Source organism: Thermobia domestica, chromosome 7 (genome assembly GCF_964235325.1).
Source record: "Thermobia domestica chromosome 7, izTheDome1.hap1.1, whole genome shotgun sequence".
NCBI lineage: Eukaryota > Metazoa > Arthropoda > Insecta > Zygentoma > Lepismatidae > Thermobia > Thermobia domestica.
The window spans coordinates 224,092,111-224,107,395 of NC_137460.1; positions in this window are offsets into that span (position 1 = coordinate 224,092,111).

The window sequence follows — 15,285 nt, forward strand, 5'->3', positions numbered from 1 at the left end:
ACTCTCCGCTTCTACTGACTCTTGGGAACAACCCGTTTTCTACACTTAGGGTTGACAATGCATTATATCAAATAATACAGAAAATATTAAAGTTTTCTGCATTCACACACAATGCCAATGGGTCGATGTTATAATAGAGAACACTGGCAACATTTGATTTGGTCCCGTGAGAATGAAGCTTGGAAATAATAGTTAAAAAAAGTGTAGCAGTCTACACTAATAAATTCTTTCCATGGTTATAGGATTTTTATGCACTACTGTTGTATGTAAAACAGTTCGGTGGAAAGGAGTGAACGATGGTAATTGTGTATATGAGTCATTTCACCTACGACTCCTGCAGGACATGAACACTTGTTCTCACGGTAGGAAGGATGATGTAATATGAGTGCGTGGGAACACGTCAAACACAATATCATTCACACACAATATCAACTTCGTGTCCAAAAATATTCCCAATCATAATAAATGTTGTTATGAAAAACGTATATGCGGAACAGTCATGGTGACGAAGACTATAGGTTGGAAACTATTTTAGGGAAAGAAAAAATAAGTTCGCTGCGACGAAGCACTCCGTCCAGACGATAAGCATTGCATTGAAAAACAACAAGTTTTTTGTTCCATCGTGAGAAACGCTAAGAACGACTGCAGAAGACCTGCATACACAGAAAGAGTTGAAGTTCTCACCAAAAGATAAATAGCTTTTCATTTCTATGAGTAAAATAATAATTTCGTTGCATGAATAAAAGTTAAAAAGAAATACACTGTTCGTCGAAAAACAGTTTTGTGGCCGTGCAGACAGTCTCAATGTCGTGTAGAAATATCTTCCGTCAAGAATCTAACGCACTCTCTCACGAACTCGAAGAACCAGGTAATTTTGTTCCACATGAGTTGGTCAGAACATATTCCTCGTACTTCCCCATGTCCATATTTAGTAAATGACTGTGGTGCTAGGATCCACCTACACGTTACGTAGGAAAAATCACATAAAATTCGGGTGATCCAAGAGAAAAGTGAAAAGCCTCTTCAAATGTCGACCTCAGGACACACATGTTCTCACCTCAAGAAATCAGACTAGAAGAATTCTACCTTAGTATAGTTGGGGAAGAAAATGAAATCCGTACATGAGGAAATTTGTAGACATAAAAGAAATGTAGGTGCTTGACATGACAAACAGATAGTATCTTCCTTGTAGAGACAATTAACTAGCAGAGTGAATCGGCATGTCAAAGTAAAAATCGGGCATGGTAACATGTGCATTCATTACAAAATATAAAATGAATCTTTCAGTTTAGCGTCCCACGTTTATGCCTGATAGACTAAGGTGGAGTCTACTTACGCACACAGTTTAATGACTGAAAGTTTACAATGCCATTCAACGAATCTTTAGAATAAATTAAGATATTTTTATTTACAACATTGTTTTAATCTTGAAAACGGTGAAAATCCAATATTGATACGAATAGGTATTGAACTCAAATTCACATATAGACCATATTACAATAGAAGTTTAACCCGATCCGATTAGCTCCATGTAAAAATACAGTAAATCCCCAATCATCCGCGGAAAAATGAAATGAAATGAAATCTTGAAGTTTTACGTCCCACGCGTAGGCCGGTTAGGCTAAAGGAGACGGCGAAGATGAGAAATGAATGAAATAGGGGAATAAAGAAAGTGGGAGAAAATGGGAAAACTACGAAAAAAACAGGTGGTGTTTGTCCACCACAAAGTCTACACGGCGCGAGCTGGGATCGAACCAGGCACCCCAAGCACCGGAGGTGAACGCTCTACCACTTCTTTTTTTAATACTTTATTGTACTGTGAGCATCCAATTATACCAAAAAAGTACAATAGACACATCAATAAATTGCTGCTAGAAAATTAGCAAACTTTTGTTTACGAATTGAAAGTGCTAGTGTTTGCATACGGAACAAGAGTTGGTTGACATACAAAGTCACATTACTATTAAAATCATTACATAAAAGAATATCGATAGTTTGGGACGTGATCCATAAAATTGCGTTATGTTTAGTGCTGGGATAAAATTGATAATCCGGAGGCAGCATGAATGACGTACAGTGAATATTAGAAGGAGTTGTTCTGCAGATACGGGTAATGATTTTTTGATAATGAAACCATATAGCTGTGTTTCGTGAGCAGCTTTCGAGCCGGTGTTGGAGAGTATCGAGAACATAACAAGTACCGCAGAAAGAAATATTAGATACCCAATTCATAAAGTCTCCCGCCTGTATATTATGAACAACACTGTACCAAAGAGATTGCATGGCAAGAGACAATACTGGAGTATGAATGTTTGCCCAGATTTTCTTCCAGTGTGTCATTGGGTAATGTTCTGCAATACGGGGAACCGAAATTGTGGTGGCATGATAAAGATTATATAATTGTCTAACAGAAAGATCTTCAAGGTGACTCCGTGCGATAAGCGAGTAACTAATATCAAGAAATACGTCCTTGAGGTATGGCACAAGGGAAATCCAAGGTTGTATATGCAGGGGAGCTTGTAACTCAATATGACGTAGTGGTACACATAACGCCTTGCTGGAAAAGGACTCTTGAGTAGGAGCATAATGTTTGGCAGACGCGATGTATCAGCAGCGAGTAGCTCTGAAGTTTAATAACTTTAAGGCCAAGGCCACCATCACATTTTGAAAAACACGCAGTCTCGTGACTTACCCGTAGGCAGTGATTATGCCACGGCAGTTGCCCTGTGTGTTTACGTATGATACTTAGGTATTTCTTCGGCAAGGAAAATAATTGAGTCAGAAACCAAAGACGACTAAAAATAAAAACATTTAAAAGGTACACTATGCCTGCAAGACTTACCTGCCGGACTTTACTTTTGTGTATGAGTGCAACCAAAGTACAGGTTGTGGTATGAAAATTGTAGTATATAGTATCTGCTATGCGACGTTGCCAAGTTTCGCTTAAGATTTTGATGCGATCAGTAAAGGGGATTGTAGACAAATACACGTGTTGGTCAGCCGGATTTATACACATCAGGCGTGACTTTTGTTTATTGAGAATAGCACCTGAAACGCACTCATAGTTCGATATGAGAATTTCAACACGTGACAGTTCCTGTGGACTGTTAATGAAACAATGTATATCGTCTATAAATGCTTGTAATTTTAAGGATGTTGCACCAATCTGTATACCTTGAATGTGTTGTTCCAGTGTTAAAAGAAAGGGAACAAGAACCAAGCTATATAGAATGGAAGACAGGGGGCAACCTTGTGCAATACCTCGACGTACATTGACAGGATATGTAAGTGCACCATTAACCTTTAATCTTATATATCGTTGAGTATAAAGAAATTTAATCAAATTAAGAAAACTGTCTCCGAAACCATAGTTTTCAAGTACCTTAAACATACAATCATGTGACAATCTGTCAAATGCCTTATGAAAATCAAGAGCCAATAAAGCGACCTGTGGAAAACTTGTTTTCTGACACAAATGAATACCTTCTCGTATATTACTTAATGCTAAAAACATAGGTTTTGTATGTTTTAAGCCATACTGATCATTGTGTAAGACTTGATTTTGAAACGGTTCTAAACGAGAGGCAAGGCAACGAGATACAATTTTCTGGTCAACATTAAGGAGGGTAATCGTTCTAAAATTATCAAAGTCATGCGCACCTGCATGTTTGGGTACAAGTACCATAATGCCAGCGGTGAAGGAAGAGATGCACGTGGGAGTGAGTCGGAGTTCGTTATACATTTCTGTGAGAAAAGGCGTAAGAATGCTGTGAAATTGGCGGTAAAATTCTAGTGTAAGACCATCGGGTCCAGGAGATTTATTTAACTTCCGCGCAAAAATAGCTTGCTTGACTTCTCTTTCTGTAAAGGGGGCATTGAATATGGTGCGAGCCTCCGGAGTGAAAGTACCGGTCGGACGCTCGAAGCAAGGGTCAGAAAATTGGGTTGGAGCGGGGGAATATAGGTTCTGGTATGCATCGTACAAAGCTGGGATTACCTGATCATGCTCGTGAACTACACCGTTAGGAAAGGAGACCTTGGAAATAAGGTTTTGTTTACCTCTGCGCCTTTCACAGATAACTGTATGTAAAGTGAGAACTTCAAGCTGAAGCATCGTTGTTTTGCCTCTCGTGATAAAACCTTGTTTTTTTACGATGTAAAGTGAGTAGGAGTGCCTTAATTTCCTTAATTCTAGGGAGTACGTCTACTCCTTGAGCAAGTTCTTTATAGTTGTCACATAATGATTGATGGTAATTATATTGCTCTTTAAGAAGAGAGGATCTGTCTTTGCAGTGCTGTTTACAGATAGACCGAAAGGACGGTTTAATGTGTTGTAACCACCATGAAAACAAACTTTTCTTGTGAGATTTAAAATGCATTAAATAGTTCCACCTATTAGTAATTAGCAACTGTAGATCCTCGTCAGTTAAAATGCTGTTATTGATTGACCAAACAAAGGATGACTTTAAGTACTTACGGATGGGTAGATCAATGGTACAAACCACAACACAGTGATCAGAAAAGCATACCGGTTGAACGTTTATGGAGCTCACAAAATTAATTAAAGTGGTACTAACATAGATCCTATCCAAACGTGAGGATCCATTTCGTCGAGAAAAGTGTGCCCTGGGGCGTTACCTTTATAATGACGCCGTACGTCAACTAACTTAAAGTCTTGAATCAATTTACGTAATGTAGGAGAAGTATTGTAACCAAAACTTGAGTCTATAGGTTCTAACACTGCGTTGTAGTCTCCTACACAAATCAAATCTCTGGCACCAGAATGTAACTCCATTGGAACGTCGGTGAGATAGAAGGAGTTTCGCTCAGCACGTTTGTTATTCCAGTACGGCGATATAAATTACAAAAGTGTATGCTTTCATAATTGGCTGCAATAATACGTCCGGACGGAAATTTTGAGAAGGCGGTTAATGAGACATTTTGCGATATATAATAGCTGTTCCAGAACCAGTTTCGGAAGGATTGACTTCCCACAAATGATTAAAAAGAAAGGAGAAATTGTCAATATTGTATTCTTGAAGGAAAATTATATCCAGAGACGATTTGTTGATGTAATCGGCTAGCGTTTTTTTGCTTGGTGAGACTAGAAATGCCGTTGACATTAAGAGTGGCTATACGCGTGGCATACATATTTAATGGCCTCAGAAAAATAAAAAGACACCAAAAAAGCATGACACAAGGAAATGACACAATACACTTGAAGAAACAAAGACGGGGGCAACACTCGAACACATTCCCGTTCTATACTGGAAGATGATATGATCACTTGTACGAAGAGGCAGCACTATCATATGCCTTAGCATTTGCTTCACTATGATGGGGATCTACTCGTGACCTCGTGAAACCAGACACACAATTGTTGTTTACGGGGGGAACACTCTTAGTTTTCTGAAGTTTATTGGCTCTACTGGATGTATCATGAGGGGAAGACTGAGATCGACCTTTGCGACGCCTCTTCTCGGGTAGAGAGGGAAACTGGGATGCTTCTGTAGATGGTGAATCTCTATCGAAAGAATCACTCACTTCCTGGTGAGAGTCATCAATGCCCACTAACCGTGGAGTACTTACCGTGATTTCAGGTAGCTTACCCATCTCCGATGCGGAAGATGCTGAAACAGTAATACTCTGTTGTGGAAAATCCGAACTATTAGGTGCTATGGTAGTGGAACTGGATGACTCACTCTGCGTTGTATTGGAAGCAAGGGTCTGCTGGGAGGCAATAGCAGGGGAACTGGTGTGAGATGCAGCTGTAGAACTAGGGGGAACATCAAGCGGACAAGTGGATTCAGTTCCATTGAGTGCCTTAGCAAAAGTATTTGCAGAAGTTGCAGTTGAAGGTGGAAGGTTCTCCTGTAAAGTTGGAGGACGTTTCTCACTTAATACAGGAAAACTAGTAAACGAATGAACGTTCGGTAGAGTATCCACTTTATTCAAATTGCCGGGCATGGGCGGGGCTCTGGATGGTGAGACATTGGATACTGAAGCTGGTACGGTTGGAGGAATACGGCGCTTAGTACATTCCATCAGAAAATGATTTGGTGAGTCACAAATGGCACAGGTTTTAACTTGACCTCCATACGTTAACCACAAACGTAAACCACAGATAGTCACATAAGAAGATATGGGGCGCTTAATGCTCATACGTATTATCTTTCTCCCAGTTCTTACTTCATAGATGTGTCCAGTAGAATACATTTCGTCTGCAATTGACTTAATTTCACCGTACTGAGAAAGCACACGAGAAATAACATGATCTTCCAACTCGGTGGGTACCAAATGTGAACGTCAGTCATAATATTGGAACTGGCAGAATCGATTAAAATGTTATAAGTACCAAGATCATCTGAATAACTAACCTTTCCATTCACTCGAAACAGAATTTGTTCACAAAGCACTTGCGAGATTACCTTAACATATAACTGTTTGCGACTATAATCAAACTCAATACTGACAACTTGATCTGGAAGCAGATGAAAAGTATTATGGATCCATTCATGCAAGACTAATGTGTTAGGCTTGTTCACAACATCTTGAAATGACAAACATAAAGTATTCACTCGGATAACAGACATAATGCACTTAGTAGGTAAACCTGTACTTCACACTAGACAATATGATGAAAATGAGTAAATAGAACCCGAACTACTTGATGGTAGAAAATACTCCACTTGACAATGCAGGTTGTGTTGAAGCAAGTTAACACACTCACTACTTCCACTCGAACACCTACCGGAACAACGAGGTGAACGGCACGGCGTCTGCCGAGCAACTACCACTGAGCCACCGCGCCCTCCAATTGTTCTACCAAACACCTTACATATTTATGTATAGAAATCGACTTTGAAACCAATACTATGCAAGTGATACCTACATACATACGGATCATTCGATCCTCTTCTTTTCGTCTTTTCCGGTTATCTAGATAGTCTAGCGGCGAAATCGAGTAATGGGGGGCTTAGGGGGTACAACATGTTACCAAGTGCCAACTGATATATTTTCATTTATGGGTCCCTAGGGAACATGAAACGGCTTGTTGGCATTCTTGAATTTCTAAAATTACGTCAGGAGCCGCCATTTTGTAAAGTGATGGCAGTTGTCAAAAATACACTACTTTATCTGTAAATATACATGAAAGACGCTCAATATATGCATATTTAGTATATGTTTGTATGATATGAGGTTGTATAAGTTAGGACAAATTAAAAATGTAATACTAGAACGCATAAAATATATTTTCAATATGGCTTCCAAGAATTTTCAAAATGGCCGTCGTATTTTTACTTATTAACCTTGCCAAATTTGATATCAAACAATATGTTTAAAGGGATGCAAAATTCAATGAAGATGTTTAAAATGAAGCAAAAAGCATGTGAAACAAGATATTGTGGGCAACAAAACCAAAATGTTGGCCATTGGTTCTTTCTTGGAAACTGAAGTGAATAAATGCAAAATGAATACTTCAGCAGCGTCTTTAATAATTCGTAAAAGTTTTAAATGATGCAAGTAAACAACAAATAATTATGACACAAAGCCGGTTTTAATCAGACAATAACATAAAAAATATAACGCAAAACAAAAATAGTTTCATTTGGTTAATGACATGGAAAATTATATATCAGAATCTGCATCAAGATCATCATAACCACTTGCATGTCACGAGTTCATCGTAATTTGATGGCACGAGAACTTTTGTTGTAAGGACCTCTTTCAGTTCACCGTCTTGCAGTTTCCATTCACTGGTGGTCACCTATGGCAGTTGTTGCTGGGCAGCATCAGATGTCAGCCAGACAAATGCTTGGTGGTGAGCTCGCTGGATATGGTAGTGTATAGTATCATTAGTAGTTGGTGGAAAAGCATCGAGATCTTTACATCCTTCTCTAAAAACATGGCGTCTGACTTAATTTTTGTCCACAAGCGGTGATGATGGAAGGTATAGGTGACAGGGAAACTCCTCCGCTTTTCTGAGTGTGTCTTCGGTCAGTTCATCTTTTCCCAAACCATCAAATAGAAACGGCCAGTTCTTGAAAACATGTCATGCAGTCATTTTCACAATGTCATAGAAATGACAAACAGTATCACAGCCTGTAGTGGTATGAAAGGCTGCGATACCATGTCTCAATTCATTAGGCAATACAATATCATGGACAGCAATAAACCTAAGGACTTGTTGTTCGGCTTAAAACCATATTGCCTTTGGAAATTGGTGAGCGAACTGCAGCAAGAGCACAAGAATATCTATGTCGTTGGCAACAACAAGTAGACGTTTGAAACCTCTTTGGCAAGCATAATCCCATGAAGAATTACTCTGGTGTCACCTTCTTCGTGGTTCGACTTTAGCATTGATACATCTCTCTGTGTTGAACACTGAATTTCTTTTGCTTCAGTAAACCCACCGGATATTATTTCGTGCTCTTCCATTTGTTTGTCTTTTCTAATCAAATGTTCAGATCATATCTCTGCCAAAATTGCTTTGTTCTCTGACATACTTATGAACTGGTTCCAATTCTTTACCATTGGTACGCCATCATTAAGGGAAAAAACTCGCCTAACTGAAGCACCTTCTTTCGAGTGGTCAACTTGATGATGATATAATATCGATCAAATACAACATCTGCTCTACAAGAATTAGTGTTTAAGTTCTGGAAAACTTTCTCTGGGTATCTATTTATATACTCCCTAAATTAAGAGCATCCTGGATTCTTCCTAAGGCCTGCACAAGTTGTTGTCCTTTTATTATAGTGAATATTAACTGATCGCTAGATGGTGAAGATGATGTCATTACCCTAGCTGCCAAGATGTGAATGAGTTCGGACTTACTACAGGTCGTAAGAAGATCATTTTTGAAATCACCAATAGACAATGGAACAAGAGTGAGAACGTGTTCAAGAATAGATTGCGGATTTATTTCTCGGCCTGATACTGTAGCAACCAGCAATTTATGAAAAATGTCTACATTTTTTGACTAATTTGACTTTTCCTTCTTTAACCTGTTGAACTCTGCCATTAATATCATCCAATGTCAACGTTTTGATATGTTTCAAAGACATGAAACTTCTGAGATGTAGTCATTAATCGGTCCTGAACAAAATTCTTAATAACATCACTTCCTGTTTTGTGTGTCAACAATAAAGACTCTCTAATATGAAATGGAGCGTCGATATAAACATTATATTTTCTTGATTTACAGAGAAAATCATATATATATATATATATATATATATATATATATATATATATATATATATATATATATATATATATTGGATTCTGACAAACAATATTCATCATCCTTCACTCTAAGACCAAATATATTATAGGTCTTCTGCATTCGTTTACTGTTATACACCACCTTTCTCTTGCGGGATCGTTTAGGGTTATTTGAATCAACCCACCTGCAACTTTACTTACACGGTTAATGTGTTCTAATGCATGGTAAGTTGATATCTTGTTGAAAGCATTTTGCGTTTTTCTTAACTATAAAATTATCAGCATGAAATTGCTCAAGTATACATGGATGAGTCTCAGGTAACAGTTTCATATCAGCTAAGTAGATAGTTGAACAACGGACATAATTGGGAAGGTTGTAGGCAGCAAACCAACGAAGCATCTTCGTAAATTATGAGATGTGAAGTTCCCAGTTTCCTTCTCTTTCTGCTCTAATAAATTGGAGGAATATTTTCATCATACTCATATACTGTCGCCAGAATTTTGAAGTTACGGAATTTTGAGCTTCAAACTCTTTTAGCATTGATTGCACATTCATATCTTCTAACAGGTTCGTAATTTGCTGCACAAAATAGCCTATCTTCTTCTTACAACCTTCTATAACTATGGACTCCTGTGATTAATCTTCATATGATCTCATGCTGTTCTTTATATGAGAGTAAACATTATCAACTGCTTGCTGTTCTGGTATTTGTACTCTTTCATTGGTTGTCCATTCCGTAACATATGGTCATAAAATTCTTTGCAATGCTTCATAAGTTAATTTGTGGGCACTTATAGAATGATTTTTCCAGCTAAGATATTTGTACCTGCCTTTGCTCCAAACACGCCACTTTGATACCAGACTTCAGTAAGCTATGTGAAATCTCACAAGTTTGATCACAAGGTTTCTGCAGGCATCACTATTTACTCATGCTAATGAGAGTTCGCTTTCCGTATTTTTGTCAAATGTTAAAACTTTTGGATGCCGAGGGTTGAGTTTGGTTATGTTAGGTAATTACTTGTTGCTGGTGAGGTTTATTAGGTTATTAGGTTAGGTTTATTAAGTTATTGACTGCTCTCATTTCAGTCATGTTATTAATATTTCACTTCTGTTATGCATACGATTATCACACAGTGCTATAGTAGCGATTCCGGAAAAAAGGCTTTTATTTGAAATTGAATAAGTAGTGCAACATGTGAGGATTTCAACTGAGTATATAATTTTAAATTAACAAACAAATATTCATAATCTTGTTTCACATGCTTTTTGCTTCATTTTAAACATCTTCATTGAATTTTGCATCCCTTTAAACATATTTTTTGATATCAAATTTGGCAAGGTTAATAAGTAAAAATACGACGGCCATTTTGAAAATTCTTGGAAGCCATATTGAAAATATATTTTATCCGTTCTAGTATTACATTTTTAATTTGTCCTAACTTATACAACCTCATATCATACAAACATATACTAAATATGCATATATTGAGCGTCTTTCATGTATATTTACAGATAAAGTAGTGTATTTTTGACAACTGCCATCACTTTACAAAATGGCGGCTCCTGACGTAATTTTAAAAATACAAGAATGCCAACAAGATATTTCATGTTCCCTAGGGACCCATAAATGAAAATATATCAGTTGGCACTTGGTAACATGTTGTAACCCCTAACTTGATTTCTAGGCCCCTTTTCAGAAAACACCGCCAGACTAAGACATGTGCGACAAATGTTAGCGGGTTTTGTGTCTTGGGTTACTCCCGTGTCTTTTCGTTCGTTTCCCATTGCACATGCCATACTTACACAACAATGTACGAACTTTGTACAGTCTATAATTTCCTTTGCTCATGCTCGGCCAGCGCTCATTTGGACCTTGATGCAGCCTGTCTTTAACTTAAACACGGACACAACTCCAAACTCCATTGCCATTACCTACGATAATGGTGGCCCTGTATTTTCTTGTTACTTTGATGTTGATTTTCTCATGTTTGTGATGAAATTTTTGGTAGCCATCTGGCTATTCTCATGTACTAAGAAAGACAACTCACAATTTACTGTGACAACCTTGCTGTTGTAAATTGCCTTAATAGGCATATTTATGTATGTAATCTCTCATATATTGTATAAACATTGTAATTACACTGTGATACATGTAATGTAACTATGATACATGCAGTGCCCGATTCTCCTCCACCTCTCAACCAATCAGCAATCGCCATCAACCTCGCCAAGTTTAAAGGATGACGATGGGGGCTGATTGCATCAATTGGTATCGACTAGTGATGAGCAAATGCAAGACCAAGACCCGGGTGGTCTTGCACATCCGGTCTTGGTCTTGCACCGGAACCCTTAGTGTTGGTCTTGCACACCCAGTCTTGGTCTTGGCCTTGACCTTGCTTGCAAGAGTCTTGCAAGTCTTGCTTTTAAGAAATCTTATGCTTTTCATACGGAAATTTTATAAGGGATTATAAATAAAAGGGATAATGAAGGGATATAAGGGATAATAAATTTAACAATGCGCCAATAGTAACGGAAATACAATGTGTTTTTAAATGTAATATACAGTTTACCTTCGTGTAAGTATGATGATAGTGTACAATATAGGCGATGACCTTTCTTTCTTTCTTTCTTTATTTTTCAATGGGTACCCACGCTTCACTACTTTTAAGATAAATCACAACGTTTCGTAATATTTTTCTATTTTTTTTTAACAGATCCAATACTCCACTGGTTCCCAAACTGGGGAGACTACTCCTGAGACGCATGAAAGAAAATCAAGACGGCACAAACTATTGAAATACCATGAATTGCAAAATTATTTTTACAGTCAATTTCATATTTCATACAACATTTCATACCTATTTTACAGTCAACAAATCACATTTCTTTTGTTTTCAACCTCAATTAGCTCTTCTTTGTATTGAACAAACTTTCAATTAATATTGGATTTTATTTTACTGATTCCAAATATGAACTCTATGGGGCAAAAACATGGACAGCAAAACCGATGGCAAAAATTAGATGCTTTCAAAACGTGCACATAGAAAGAAAAGAAGAGAATTAACTGGGTTGAACGGAAAATGAACGGGAAAGTGTTAGAAATAGTAGCAGTAAGGGAGAAAAGAAGAATTTTAGATGTAATTAAGAGGAGGAACAGGAACTGGCTGGGACATTCGCTGAGGAGGAACTGTATTATGAGAGAAGTGCTAGAGGGTATGATGGAAGGAAAGAGAGCGAGAGGCGAAGGAGATTGTAGTTGAAGGAAGCTATTAAAACAGAAAATTGCTACGTAAGACGAAGAGACTAGCTGAGGATCACCATACATCGAAACTTCTTAGTTGCAGCAAGTGACCTGCCAATAATGGCAGAATAGCTATGATGATGATGATAATGATGTGTTTAGCAATATTGCCTAAAAAAGAGAAAAAAATTAAAATAATATTGATTATAATCAAACAAGGTTTAAAGAAATCTGCAATATTTCGAGTTTGCTGCTGCTTTAATGGAAATAGTTCTTGCGCTTCGTTCTTATGCACTGATAAATTATGTTTTTTCAGACCTAAAGTGTTTCTGTTTTTCATTTTTATTGCCACTTTGCTTCGATTTTTGCACAGTTCACATAACCCATACGGATGCTTCCCACTTTTCGCAACAACTTCGAAATACGTATAAAAGTTACTTTTTCGCGCTCGCCACTTGGGTTTTTTACTTTGCAAATTTCTTCTTACTGGACGTATGTGGCGTTTCGTCAGTGCACTCCCTGAGGCAAGCAACTGAAGGGTGAAAAAAACATCCTTCTTTGGCTGTATTTATCCCAGGACGAGCCGACAAACTTTACCAGCTCGAAGGTCAAAGGTTTAAGTTTACCCCAGGTAACACACACCTTTAAGAATAGTCTCTGATTTCCCGATAAGTAATCTTCATTATTTAAAAACGCAGAAATGCATCGTAATCCAGCATTAATGATACATGTCTTTGTGTGCAACAAGCTTTGATTAGAATGACATCTGTGTGGCTTGAAAACGAGTAATAACTACAGAAAACGCGAACAACCGATTCACAAAACGATATACTGTAGCTATATGCTACAGGGGAAGATTAACTCACACGGATTGCATAAACTACTGGGAACACATTAATTCCAGAGGCATTTTCACTGAAGTCAAGAACTACAAGTTAAAGATTTTTTACATTCTATGAAATAATTCAAGTAGTACCGGTACTTGTGCAAGACTCTTGCGCAAGAATCTTGGTCTTGGTCTTGATCTTGCAGGTATGGTCTTGATCTTGGTCTTGGTCTTGGTCTTGCATCCCTTGGTCTTGATCTTGGTATTGCATCGGGATTCCTGGTCTTGTGTTGGATGCAAGACTTGCAAAAACTGCAAGATCAAGACTCTTGCGCTCATCGCTAGCATCGAGAGTTTGAGGGGAATCGGAGATATGGCGCCCGGCGCCTTGAATGATTTTTTTTACAATGAAATTTAATTTTATGTTTTAGAATATGCAGTATTTGTTTGCATGCGAAGTGTCAATCCGCAGCGACCGCAACGACTCATTATGAAAATTAATTTAACGCGACTGCAACAGGATTAAAAATAAAAAATTTCGCGGCACTCGCGGTTAATTCGCACCTCGGATCATCCGCTCGCGGATAACCGGGGCTTTTCTGAATTTGTTTTCGAAAGTATGACTCAAAATTTGACCACCCATAACTCTGGAACCGAAAACACGCCCAGCATATTGTTTCACATTCCTTTATAATATGCCAGGGTCACGCGACACACGAAGTTTTATATCAAATGAATTTGGTTAAGCTTATACAATATAGTATATACAGTGTTGCTAATTTTTTTAAGAAATAGAAAACAAATTATGGATGGAAGACCATTCCTGAAATCCGTAAGTAAATCATTAAATCTTCTTTAGCGACCCATCTGTGTTAACCAGTTTTAGTGGAAAATTTGGGTAGTCGCTTCAAAGACGCCCCAATCTATTTATACTAACTTGTACTAAAAAAAATTCATACATTATCATTTGAACCTGTGATAGTCATTTACTTTAGTGCAAAAAGTTCGCAACACTGTTTGTTCTGTGTACACTTCCTTCCTTGCTTTTTCCGTTATCAAAGCAATTCCGTTTGACTTCTTGAGAATCTCTCTAGAGAGAGCTGGCTGAGGAGAAGCCAAGACGAACGAACATGAAAGAAAACGAACCTGATGTACACACACACACACACATACGTAACGAGAAAGAGGAAGAAAGAAGAAAAGACGAAGAGTGGGGGGAAATTTTCCACTTCTCTTCATCTCGTCTCTGTTGTTTATCTTTTACTTCCGTTCGTCGAACTAAGAAAGGAAAAAAAAAAATGAGGAGTCGCATGGGAATTGATGGACTTGTTTTCGCTCCTGGTATAATACAAAACGTTTTTACCAAATAAAAATGAGATACACGGTAAGGTAGTATACAAATAAATTGGCATCTTTATCATTACTTTCCCGTGTGTCATATCAAACTTTCGCTTACTTTCAAAAAACTGTTCTGAGACAGCTTCTTCCAGAAGGCAATATTATTTTATTCAGTTATACTATATGTCCCAACTTAGTGGCTTGTAATAGCGACTGGGATCCAGTTATTGTTTCAAACACGCCACTGAAGATGTATCTTTCAATACCAGCGAATACTTTTGTGACACAAAGTTCCCCCGGGAAAAAATCGAAGAAAAACTAAACAAAACATAAGTCGATTTCGTTTTATACTATACTTTATTTATTTATTTATTTATTGAACAAATTCCCAGATACAGCATAACTTTGCCATTTTACACAGGGACATGCTAACAAAAGAAAGAAAAAAAACAAGATAACAATAACAACAACATAGAAAAAAGAGTGTAAGAGTAAAGCTATTCCGTCAAAGCTCGCTTAATTGCTCTTTCAAACACTGGGTAGCTCGAAAATATGTCCACATCAGTTGTTACTTGATTATAACAGTTTGGTATTCTATAAAAAAGAGACCTCTGTATAACAGCCAACCTAGGACGGGCAAGATGGAATAGG